Here is a 12500-nt window from a genome sequence, read left to right as displayed (position 1 = left end):
AACACGGTACATCTCTCTTGAATAATTAACGGCAGACAACACGATACCTCTTTCTTGAATAATTAACTGGAGAAAACAAGGTACATCTTTCTTGAATAATTAACTGGAGAAAACACGGTACATCTTTCTTGAATAATTATCGGCAGAAAACACAGCACCTCTTTTTTTCATGAATAATTAACGACAAAAAACACGGTACATCTCTCTTGAATAATTAACGGCAGACAACACGATACCTCTTTCTTGAATAATTAACGGCAGAAAACACGATACCTCTTTCTTGAATAATTAACGGCAGAAAACACGATACCTCTTTCTTGAATAATTAACGGCAGAAAACACGATACCTCTTTCTTGAATAATTAACGGCAGAAAACACGATACCTCTTTCTTGAATAATTAACGGTGGAAAACACGGTACATCTTTCTTGAATAATTAACGGTGGAAAACACGGTACATCTTTCTTGAATAATTAACGGCAGAAAACACAGTACCTCTTTTTTCATGAATAATTAACGGCAGAAAACACGGTACATCTCTCTTGAATAATTAACTGCAGAAAACACGGTACATCTTACTTGAATAATTAACGGCAGAAAACCAGGCACATCTTTCTTGAATAATTAACGGCAGAAAACACGGCACATGTTAAATAATTAACGGCAAAAAACACGGTACCCGCAACTCTTCCTTGAATAACTCACTGTACTAAGAAGAAAAATATTCATAATACATATTTCATATTTAGAAAAAAATAAACCTGTCAGAAAGAAAGAAAATAAATGACGTCCATAAGTAAAAAAACACAGGTAAAAATAATAACTGTGTAAATATAACAATGAATTGACAAAATGACTGCCCTGGGTCAAACAATTAAAATACCTCCGTGAACAGACCCACAAAAGAATATATTTCATTTTGATTCGGGCATAAACTGACAGCACAAGGTTATTTCTTCAAAACATAATAGATCAATTTGGTTGTGCCTTTTCCCAGTGACTCAACCAAGGCTGAACACCTGGTGTAAAATAACAAGGTATTAATCAAATACATTTGAACAAAAATAAATGAAGAAAAATACAGGATATAATCCATTGTTTAGGAGGCATGGTTATAAAAGTATATAAATTTATTTTGACTAAAATGTGTATATATACAACAAGAAACACAAATTTATGAAAAAGCTATCAGCATCTGTATAAATTCAAACTAGTTAAAAGCACACAATACGAAAATACCATATTTAATCATATTTATTTTAATCCAGAAATCTCCAATTAATAAAGTATATTTTAACTACGTAAATTCCTCAATATATAAGAGTTTCCATATAGAAAATGGAATCCAAATTTCCTAAATTATTTCTCAATAAAGGAATTCATAAAACTAATATTTGTATTAGCGTCTGTAAAATTAATACAATACCAGACAGGTAAATTAATCTCCCTTATATAATGAGGAGCAAATTTCTGGAGATATATATATATATATATATATATATATATATATATATATATATATATATATATACACACACATATATATATATATATATATATACATACATGTGTGTGTATATGTACATACATACATCATATATATACATACATACATATATATATATATATATATATATATATATATATATATATGTGTGTGTATATACATATATACATCATATATATATATATATAATATATATATATATATATATATATATATATATATATATATATATATATTATATATATATATATATACATGTGTGTATATATACATATATAATATTTTTCATATTTAATCACACACACATATTTCTTTCCGGTTACGTTCAGCTCTGCCAATCCCTCAGGTAAGGGTGAGAGGTAGTAGTCATACCCGGGTGGGTGTATGTGAGCATATCTATCTAAATATTTAGCCGTCATTTATGACGGGTCGCGTACACTAGTATGTAATGGACGACAGTCACAGACTCATAAATTAATACGAAATAAATGCGTCCCGACGGACGAAAGGAAATTTACATATGAATAAACATGAAATGTCAAATACATTTGGAGTTATCAAAGACATGAATTATAATCCTTCAGCGGATGTAATTTTTCTCTCTTATCAATTCACCTAATGACCGAATCAAGCGGATTATATTAATTTTATATTTAAATTATTCTCTTGATAATTTTATACAAAACTTTGACACACGATACTAATTTTAATATTGTTCAAAGGATTTTATTGTTATTGTTATAAAGTACTACTTCACAAAATATTAATAATAATGTATTAATACATTATATCTTAAAATAACAGGAAGAGCGGCATAATACAACTAAAATTCATGAATTTATTTAATGACTTTCGAATTCGGTGCAATAAACTTTTACTAAGAGATTTCATTAATAAACTTTTTTTCTTATTGCATTTCTAATATAGATTTTTTTTTTTCATACCTTCTTATCTTACTCTGCTATTACAAGCAAGGGCTAGGGCTGGCATATGGCCACCTTAATCTTACAACATTTCAAAATCAAGCAAAACCTACAATTGACGTCAGACCAATTTCCTAAGAAAATCAAAAGTTCAGAGCAATAAAATTATTCTATTACGTTTTAGAAAAAAAAATAATTTTCATCTAGGTTGATAAAATACAAGTTCTATCATATATGAAATCTGCATTGTAACCAGGTATGAAGAATTATTATTAATAAAGTTTTAATTTGAATAATAACGTTTTTCTTAACAACGATGAAACAAAAAATAAATATAAAAATTATTGACTCAAAAAAAAAAAAAAAAAAAAAAAAAAACTTGATGTGTCCTAAGTTTTAATGAATAAAATTCAATACGTATAAATTCACAACAGAGGCCCATCATATTAAAATAAGACCTAGACTTCACAGGTTAAAGAAGCTCTCAATAAAACTGCGTATGCAATATATGAAACTAAAATATTGAAATCCCACCAAAACCTTATAAATAAAATGCAAACATCGGTATAAAATGAATCATCAATGGAAAGAGAATAAGCTCAACTGAATTAGAGATGCATGATTGATAGAATTATATGACATGGGAACAAGGAAAAAAAGCAAGAAACAAATTAATCAGGATAAAAACCTTCTTTGATAAAAGTTTCAAAACCTGAGCTTAAAATCGCAATATCATTACTATCATTATTGTTACTAACTAAGCTACAACCCTCATTGGAAAAGCAGGAGGCTATAAACCTAGGGGCTCCAACAGGGAAAATAGCCCATTGAGGAAAGGAAATAAACAAGAGAAATTTAAGAACAATAAATTCTTAATATATAAACTATAAAAACTTCAAAATAACAATATGAAGAGAAATAATATAGGATAGTATTCCCGAGTGTACCCTCAAGCAAGAAAACTCTAACCCAAGACAGTGGAAGACCATGGTACAGAGGCTATGGCACTACCCAAGGCAAGAGAACAATGGTTTGATTTTGGAGTGTCCTTCTTCTAGAAGAGTATTCAAAGTTAAAAGATTGATATAATTTAATCATTGCTTTAATAACGAAACAAAAGACCATGGTGGAGAGGCTATGACACTACCCCAGGGCAAGAGAACAATGGTTTGATTTTGGAGTGTCCTTCTCCTTGAAGAGTATTCAAAGTTAAAACATTGATATAATTGAATCATTGCTTTAATAACGAAACAAATAAAGCGAGAAGGAGGAGGAGGAGGAGGAGGAGGAGCAAGGCAATGGTTTGATTTCGGAGTGTCCTCCTAGAAGAGTATTCCAAGTTAAAAGATTGAAATAATTTAAATCATTGCATTAACAACGAAACAAATGAAGCAAGGAGGAGGAGGAGGAGGAGGAGGAGGAGGAGGAGGAGGAGGAGGAGGAGGAGGAGCAAGGCAATGGTTTGATTTCGGAGTGTCCTCCTAGAAGAGTATTCTAAGTTAAAAGATTGAAATAATTTAAATCATTGCATTAATAACGAAACAAATGAAGCGAGAAGGAGGAGGAGGAGGAGGAAGAGGAGGAGGAGGAGGAGGAAGAGGAGGAGGAGGAGGAGGAGGAGAGAGGGAGGGTGTAGGAAGAATCAGTGCCCGCCAGCGGGGTAGCACTATGAAGCGACGTTTAAGTAGTAAACTGTTAATGTTGCCTGTGTCCCTGACCAGGTACCGCCCTCCAGGCTATATACCCAACTCGCTCATCATCAGGCTGTGACATTGGTTTTTTTTTCTTTTCTTTTTTTTCTTTTTTGGTTTATGGTAGTTTTTTTTTTTCTTTAAGATTAGAGAATTCCTTTTTTCCCTTTTATATGAACATATTCATATATATATATTATATATATATATATATATATATATATATAATATTTAATGCATGAATACTTATACATGTGTAAGCAAAGCACCGAGATATCCCTAGTAAATAATCGTGATCGCGAGCACAAACACACACACATATATATATATATATATATATATATATATATATATATATATATATATATATATATATATATATATATATATATATATGTGTGAGTGTGTGTGTGTGTGTGAGTTAAATAAAACTTCATATACCTTTGACATCCAATACTTGACAAAATGTATGGAAGAGGATGCCTAAAAGAATACCATAAACTCTGTTAAAACTAATCTTCAAACACACACACACACACAAATGCTTTTCTCCAAACGAGAGCACATCTGGAGATTAATAACAGTAGCCTAATTATCTAAATTAGCCTTACAATAGGAAAGCAATTAAATAATGCCTTTACACAAGAACCAGACTTTATAATGATCCTTTTCAGTCTTGGTTACCTCCCATTAAGAGCAATGGGAGACATCTATATAAAAACATCCTCAGTTGCAACGCTTTACATCCATAACATCAGAGAACATGAAGGAAGGCAATAAAACTTGTTCACAGGAATAACAACTGGCATGGAATGGCAGTATCATAATACACTTACAATCATTAAGCCAATGAAACGATATTTATGAGTCCTGCGGGCTGAGTAGGTCAATCTGTTCTTGGTACACTGGTCTCAGGCTGCTGCTGAAGATGGCCATGGTAGCAAGAAACATTGCCAGCAGATCTGTCCATGTTGATCTAAATGCTATTTTTCTTTTAGAAAACTTTAAAGTAAATGTTTATGTTCATCTTCCAAAAAATATCGTCCTTCTTCCTGCAGTGAAAATCAAAGCTATCATAAATGTTCAAAATGGAGCCAAGCAACATGACAGCGCCGCCATGTTGTCACTCCAGCTTGTTTGGCTCCACAAGGAGTCAGGTGTTATGCGAGCACAGGCGCTGAGGTTGAGCCGATCAAAAGCACTTAACCCTCCAGCAAGCACAAGTTAATGTCGGTTTTATGGCACGAGGCCATAAGACTGTGATTAAATCCGCGCCAGTGTCATGATTAGCTTCTTGACATGTGGCGAATGTAAACGGTAATCGCCTTGCGCAGGAGTGTAAGCGGGAGGAAAGGTACAGGGGAACAATGGGTCTTATTAATACGTACCATAAATATCTCTTCAGCCCATCTTACAAAAGGGGTTTCCGCCTTCCACTCTAATGAAGCTAGAGGGTAAAGAAACAGGTGTCATACGGGACGATGGCTGATCCAGCAACCACCGACGAGACTCGCAATTGTTCCTCCGATTTCAAAATTAACTGTTCCGCGTTTGGTCAACAGAGGGACGAGTCTTCAATGACTATATTCACCAAATGCATGAAATATGCAATTGCAAAGTCCTTTCAATAAGGTTACGAATAGATCAGGGTGAATAAAATCTAACGTCACATCAGCGGCGATCCTAATTACCAGAAAAGAAATATCCAGGTGAGCTATATTTACCTGACCGTGAGCGATACACGAGGAGAAAAAATGATTACCTTAAGATGGCGCCGAACACGTGCTTCAATTGAGTGTTACCGTCTCGTAGGGCCAAATCTTTCCTCCGAATCCCTCGCTATAAATATATTAACGCGATTTCTCTTCGTTAATTCCATCGTTCGCGCTTGGAATGACTTTCTCCACAAGGAAGCCTTATAGATCAGCTAAAATGCAAGACGATAAAAAGCAAGAGAAAGTTCAAGCTTCTGAAATAGTAGAGAAATTAAAGCTTGCCCCAAAAATTGCAACAGACTGGGCCAAGGCGAGGCATCCCTCGAGGTCCAGGGGAAGTACTCAATCAGTGCACAACAATATCATTGGGGAAACTCAAGAACTGAAGAATATTTTCTTAATTATTCCTGCTGGTGTTGCTTGCGGGGTCTCGCCTGACGCAGCCCAGAGGGCTTTGGTCTGTAACATCGCTTTAAATCTGTTATCGAAGATTTGATTCCCTCTTTTTTTTTCCTTTTTTTTTCTTATGGTCTGCTTTCGACTTCCTCTCCTCCGTTACATGCAATTACTCTTGACAAAAATGACCAAGGAGATAATCAATATACAAATAAGTATTAGGGGGATTATTCATTGATATTGCTTTCTGAACGTTGCCTCTTTTGTTTCCTTTTGTCATTTTTTTTCTCTTTTGTTGTTTGATTACGATTACAAATTTTAATGATGATTATATGAAGGTATCTTATTCCATCCTTCTATGTTTCTCTGATTTTAGTCCAACATACATATACTAATATTTGCACAAACAGATCTAAAACATGAAGGCAAACAATCCTTATCTACAGCATCTCTCTCTCTCTCTCTCTCTCTCTCTCTCTCTCTCTCTCTCTCTCTCTCTCTCTCCTCTCTCTCTCTCTCTCTCAAAAGGCATCACTATTTCCAATCAATATTTGCACAAACATCTAAAACATGCAGGCAAACAATCCTTACTTCTCTCTCTGTCTCTCTCTCTCTCTCTCTCTCTCTCTCTCTCTCTCTCTCTCTCTCTCTCTCTCTCTCTCTCTCTCTCTCTCTCTCTCTCTCTCTCTCTCTCGGCATAGAATAGTTATCTTGTGAATTACTAAAAATCTAATCAAGATGGCTATGTACAACACGGGCAAGGCTTGGAGAGACATCGCTGGACTCAGCAAAAATAAATTCCATGAGTTGGCGAAACAGGAGCTCGACCGTCTGATAACAGAGGTCACTAGTAACGTCAACCAATGTGACGGAAAAATATTCGCAGACATATTGAAACAATATGATCCAATAAACTGGAGCAAATCTGCGGAAAACATCAGCAAAATAATAGAAGAAATTCCAAAGAAAATCCAAGTGTTAAAGAGACTTATAAAGAAAGTCTACATCAATCAACACATTCCATCAAAGAACAATAAGAAGTCCAATATGGTGAATATGCTGATTGATGCAATGGGAAAAAGAATGCCAAAATGGTGTAATACATGTAAGATATGGTATTCCATTAATAATCCTCAACAATTGATTAGAAAATGTGATGCCTGTCATGTCCCAACACATCCCACATGTGCTGAAATACAGCAAAAAATAAAAAATAAAGACACAAAGGTATTCTGCTCAACATGCTTAGTCTGGATAGAAAATATAATTAAGTCGAGACTAAATCTGCAAATAGTTGAAGATAAAGAAGAGGAAGAAGAAGAAACAGAAGAAGAAGAAGAAGAAAAAGAAGAAGAAGAGAACAATGAACAGGATATGTGTAAGGATGCAGAAGAAATCATTGATATAACCTATGATGCCATCCAACAACATACTTATGAAGAAATAAATTACCAGATGGAAACAAATAATAGACCCAAGAGACTCTACCCGGACCTACATAATTTTAGGGAAGAGCAAGAACAAGAAAAAATAGAAAAGAAGGATATAGTCTGCAATATGCTGAAAAGAGGGAATTGCAGATTTGGCGAAAGATGCTACTACAAGCATCCAAAGATATGCCATAATTATGAAATATATGGTAAATGTGCGTATTTAGACGGATATGGAGACGAATGCAGAGATCTCCATCCAAAAATATGCAAAAACCTAAAAGAAGGAAAAGGATGCATTTACAACAAAAAATGTCGATATATGCATCCTGCAACCATGAATGAAAGTAAGAAAACTCAGCAAACTGAAAAGAAAAATGAAAGCAAAAGAGAAACAAAAAAAGAAACAAAAAAGCAGGCCGTGTATATACCGCGCTTTGAACCAAGAGCCCCAAGATATGAGGCCTTTCAACCCAAACCTGCACATTTAGAGCCCAACTACAAAGAATGCATCTATAATGCCAGGGGTTGGTGCAGATATGGGGACAGTTGCAGGTATACACACACAAATAAATATGAAGGCGAAAGAGCAAATATAATAGAAAAGTTGGATTTTTTAATGGCAGAATTCCGGGAAATGAAGAAAAGAACATCATATCAGAACAGGAAGGAAGCATGGGAGAATCCATATTATTACCAATATTAAATAATGGGGATAAAACACAAACCATAATAGTGATGAATGCACAGGGTTTAGTCACGAGTAACTCTAAAAGGAAAATAGAGTTCTTAGAAGAACTAACCCAAATTGAAAAAATAGATATATTAAATATAAGTGAAACATGGTATTCCCAAGAGACTGGCAGTGATGACCAGATAAAGGGTTTCCAAACTTATAGATCAGACAGAAAAAATAGGAATCAAGGGGGAACCGCAATATATGGAAGAGACATAAATCAAGGAAAAGTATGTGAAAAATACAGCAACACAGAATGTGAATTGATTGCGGTAGAATTTGAATTTGAAAAACTAATGAATATTGTAGTTTACAGACCCCCAAACACTAAGGAGTTTGACATAATAATAGAAAAAATAGATGATATATGTAGAAACCATAAAGACTGGAATATACTCCTATCCGGAGATTTTAACTTTCCTTTCGTGGATTGGAAAGAACGGATAGAAGAAAGTGGTTGTATGTATACATATAAAAAAGATAGTAATAGTAGCGCAGAAGATAAGAGGCAATTTGAAAAGCTTCAAGATATGCTATTAGAACATAATATGCAACAAATAAACCACATTCCAACAAGAAAGGAAAATGTCCTAGATCTAGTATTTGTGAATGAGGTGAATTATGTTAAAGAAATAATAGTGTATAACACGGGAATTTCAGACCACAATGTCATAGAATTGATAGTTCATTCCAAAGCAAGTGATCACAGAATTAATAAAAGCACAAAACTTTGGGAAGGATATGGAAAATATAACTTTTACAGTAAGAATATAAAATGGTCAGAAATAAATGAAGAACTGAATAAAGAATGGAAAAATGTATTTATAAGTGATAATATACAGGTAAATACGGATATACTGTACAAAATACTGGAGAAAATTGTTGAAAAATATGTACCGAAAAAAAACAATAAACAAAAGACGTGCATACCAAGAGACAGAAGGATCTTATTTCAGAAAATTAAAAAGTGGAAGAAAAATCTTGCAAAAGAAAAAAATGTGTGGAAAATGAGGGAAATAAAATGTAAGATAGAAAATGCAGAACAAAAGATTATACAGTCGAAAGAAAATGAAAAAAGGGACTTAGAAGAAAAGACACTTCAAAATATAAAAAGAAACCCCAAAGTACTTTACTCCTATGCAAAAAAGATGAATAAAAGGAGAATAGAAATAGGCCCTCTAAGAATTGAAGGACGGCTAACGAATGAAAAAAAGGAAATATGCAACATATTAGCAGAAAAATATAAGAGTGAGTTCACGCCAAGAATTGCGAATGAGAATAATGAAACAGAAATGAGAGAAGAAAATGTTGAATATCTAACGGATATAGATATTAATGAAGCAGATATTGTCACGGCTATAAACGAAATTAAAAATGGATCGGCAGCCGGACCAGATGGAGTTCCAGCGATTTTGTTAAAAAAAACTGCAAACACTATCGCGAAGCCACTTGCAATACTGCTAAGACAGAGTATAGATATGAGCGAGATATATGTTAAACATAAATTAGCTTATATAACCCCTATCTTCAAAAGTGGATCAAGACTAGAGGCAAGCAATTATAGACCTGTTAGTCTAACATCACATATTATGAAAGTGTATGAGAGGGTAATAAAAAAGAAAATAATGAACCATTTGGTCAAAAATAATTTGTTTAATATGGGTCAACACGGTTTCGTACCTGGAAAAAGTACACAGACCCAACTGATAGCTCACTATGAAAACATATACAATAATATGATATATGAAAAAGACACAGATGTGATCTATCTAGATTTTGCAAAAGCCTTTGACAAGGTAGACCATAACATATTGGAGAAAAAAATGAGAAAGCATAATATTGTGGGAAAGATAGGAAAATGGGTAAAAGAATTCCTGCAAAACAGAAAACAGATAGTGGTTGCAAATGACGAGAAATCAGATGAAGTCCAGGTAATATCTGGTGTGCCCCAAGGTACGGTATTAGCTGCACTGCTATTTGTTATTATGATCTCAGACATAGACTGTGATGTTGAAAACTCCGTAGTGAGAAGTTTCGCCGATGACACAAGAATAAGTAGAGAAATTACTTGTGATGAAGATAGGAACTCACTACAAAGAGATCTAAACAAAATATATGAATGGGCGGAGATAAATAGGATGGTATTTAACTCCGATAAATTCGAATCAATAAATTATGGAAACAGAGAAGGAATGGTGTATGCATACAAGGGACCTAATAATGAGACAATCACAAACAAGGAAGCAATTAAAGACCTTGGTGTAATTTTAAATAGGAATATGTTATGCAACGACCAAATAGCAACACTGTTGGCTAAATGTAAAGCAAAAATGGGAATGTTATTCAGACACTTTAAAACAAGAAAAGCTGAACACATGATTATGCTTTACAAAACTTATGTGCGTAGTACACTCGAGTACTGCAATGTGATATGGTACCCACACTACCAAAAGGATATTGCGCAAATAGAGAGTGTACAAAGGTCCTATACTGCTAGAATAGAAGAAGTTAAGGACCTTGATTACTGGGAAAGACTGCAATTTTTAAAACTATACAGTCTAGAAAGGAGAAGAGAACGCTACATGATAATACAAGCATGGAAGCAAATAGAAGGAATTGCTGAAAACATCATGGAGCTTAAAGTATCAGAAAGAGCAAGCCGAGGTAGATTAATAGTGCCAAAAAGCATTCCAGGTAAACTGAGAAAGGCGCACAGGACATTAATCCACTACGCACCAGCATCGATAATGCAGCGACTATTTAATGTGCTGCCAGCTCATCTAAGAAACATATCAGGAGTGAGCGTAGATGCGTTTAAAAATCAGCTCGATAAATACCTAAGATGCATCCCAGACCATCCAAGACTGGAAGATGCAAAATACACCGGAAGATGTATTAGCAACTCTCTGGTGGATATACGAGGTGCCTCACACTGAGGGACCTGGGGGAACCCAAACAAAAAATAAGGCAATAAGGTAAGGCTCTCTCTCCAAAAGCATCACTATTTCCAGTTAATATTTGCAAAAACAGATCTAAAATATACAAATAAACAATCCTTCTCTCTCTCTCTCTCTCTCTCTCTCTCTCTCTCACCAGAAGCATCACTCTTTCCGGTTAATATTTGCAAAAATAGATCTAAGACATACAGGTAAACAATCCCTTCTCTCTCTCTCTCTCTCTCTCTCTCTCTCTCTCTCTCTCTCCAAAAGCATCACCCTTTCCAGTTAATATTTGCACAGACCTAAAACATATAGATAAACAATCCTTCTCTCTCTCTCTCTCTCTCTCTCTCTCTCTCTCTCTCTCTCGGGATGCTTCTTGCGTACAACATATTGCTAATACAATTCTCATTCTTCTTCGGACTTTGAACCTTGAATTCTATCGGAACAGGAAACAGTCGAAGATCTTATTAAGGAACGAAATACCCAAAGCACAAATTAAGTCACTGCACTGTAGTGTCAAGGTCAATAGCTAACCCACTTCCATAAAAAAAAAAAAAAAAATCTTATTCAGAGCACCAAGAGGATTATTGCAGCCACTTGGATCACATCTTAATTAGTTCAATTGTTCATTAGAAAAATAAATAGTAATTCTAAAGACATCAGGATTGTGGTGGGCTATTGAAAGCGCCCCTTCCTTAACGCTCACCGGACTGGATCTCGAGTACCGCGCAAACTCGATAGTTTCTTCAGTGTCTCCAACCCCCCAATCCTTGTGAGCTAAGGATGGGCGGTTTGCGGTAGCCTACATGTTAATCTCTTGAGTCATTAACAGCCATTGCCTGGCCCTCCCTGGTCCTAGCTTGGTCAGTCTCTAGGGCATTGTCCTGCTAGCTAGGGAAATGGCACTGTCCCTTGCCTAGGCCATTCATGAGCGCATTTAAACCTTACACCTTAAACCTGCATTCGTTTGATAAAAATGAAAAAAAGAAAAACGAGAGTAGTTACAAAAACTACGTCGTCATCTCTCAGGTGATTTATAGATATCATCTGTACAGGATTATTGCACAAGGTGAAAACTGTGACCCTGTTTCAAAGACTTTCACAAATCTCTAATGCAGTGTATTGGGAAAAGAGATTTACTCTTAGGGCAAATAACCTAT

Source organism: Palaemon carinicauda, chromosome 24, assembly GCF_036898095.1.
Source record: "Palaemon carinicauda isolate YSFRI2023 chromosome 24, ASM3689809v2, whole genome shotgun sequence".
NCBI lineage: Eukaryota > Metazoa > Arthropoda > Malacostraca > Decapoda > Palaemonidae > Palaemon > Palaemon carinicauda.
Note: the sequence above shows the minus strand (reverse complement) of the source record.